Below are 1,414 nucleotides of genomic sequence, written 5' to 3'. Positions count from 1 at the left end.
TTTTTTTTTTTTTTTTTTTTTGGCTTTCTTTTAACTTTTCCCTTTATTTAATTTTATTTTTTTAACCTATTATTATTTTTTCTACATTTATTTCTTTGTTTGCTATTCCTACTGTTCTTTTCCCCTTGCAGTTAATCTTTAATATATATAAATCATCTTTATCTATCTCTATCAAGCTTTGCATATCTATTCTTTCTTTCTTTCCTTTCCTTTCAGCATATTTGTTAGTTTTGTTTTCATTGCTTTATTCCCCACTTGGCACGTTGCTTTAGGTTTGTTTTCCAGTTTGTGCTTTAGTTATTTTTGTTCTTAACTGCTAGATATAATTTTTGGTTTCCTTTGTTTACCAGTCAATCTACTGTAGTTTATTTTTGTTGGACTGTTTTGATTTTGCTTATGAGTGTATATGTACATGTACATGTGCATTCCATTATTTTGATTATTATTAGCCTGATTTTGTAACTACCATTTTCTGGGGTTCATCTTTGGCTTCTCATTTGGGGGTATTTGTTTTAATCTCACTTGTAGAGTCTTCATTCCTGACCAGAGACCAAACCCTAAGCCTTTGGACCAGGAGCATTGACTCCAAGACCCTAGAATACCAGAGAACTAACCATCAGTTCAGTTCAGTTCAGTCGCTCAGTCATGTCCGACTCTTTGTGACCCCATGAACCACAGCACGCAAGGCCTCCCTGTCCATCAACAACTCCTGGAGTCCACCCAAACCCATGTCCATCAAGTCGGGGATGCCATCCAACCATCTCATCCTCTTTCATCCCCTTCTCCTCCTGCCTTCAATCTTTCCCAGCATCAGGGTCTTTTCAAATGAGTTAGCTCTTCGCATCAGGTGGCCAAAGTTTTGGAATTTAAGCTTCAATATCAGTCCTTCCAGTGAAAACCCAGGACTGATCCCCTTTAGGATGGACTGGTTGGATCTCCTTGCAGTCCAAGGGACTCTCAAGGGTCTTCTCCAACACCATAGTTCAAAAGCATCAACTTTGGCGCTGAGCTTTCTTTATAGCCTAAATCTCATATCCATACATGACCACTGGAAAAACAATAGCCTTGACTAGACGAACCTTTGTTGGCAAAGTAATGTCTCTGCTTTTTAATATGCTTTCTAGGTTGGTCATAACTTTCCTTCCAAGGAGTAAGCGTCTTTTAATTTCATGGCTGCAATCACCATCTGTAGTCATTTTGGAGCCCAGAAAAATAAAGTCAGCCACTGTTTCTACTGTTTCCCCATATATTTCCCATGAAGTGATGGGACCAAATGCCATGATCTTCATTTTCTGAATGTTGAGCTTTAAGCCAACTTTTTCACTCTCCTCTTTCCCTTTCATCAAGAGGCTCTTTAGTTCTTCTTCACTTTTTGCCATAAGGGTGGTATCATCTGCATATCTGAGGGTATTGG

Source organism: Bison bison, unplaced genomic scaffold, assembly GCF_000754665.1.
Source record: "Bison bison bison isolate TAMUID 2011002044 unplaced genomic scaffold, Bison_UMD1.0 scf7180017853362, whole genome shotgun sequence".
Classification (NCBI taxonomy): domain Eukaryota; kingdom Metazoa; phylum Chordata; class Mammalia; order Artiodactyla; family Bovidae; genus Bison; species Bison bison.
Note: the sequence above shows the minus strand (reverse complement) of the source record.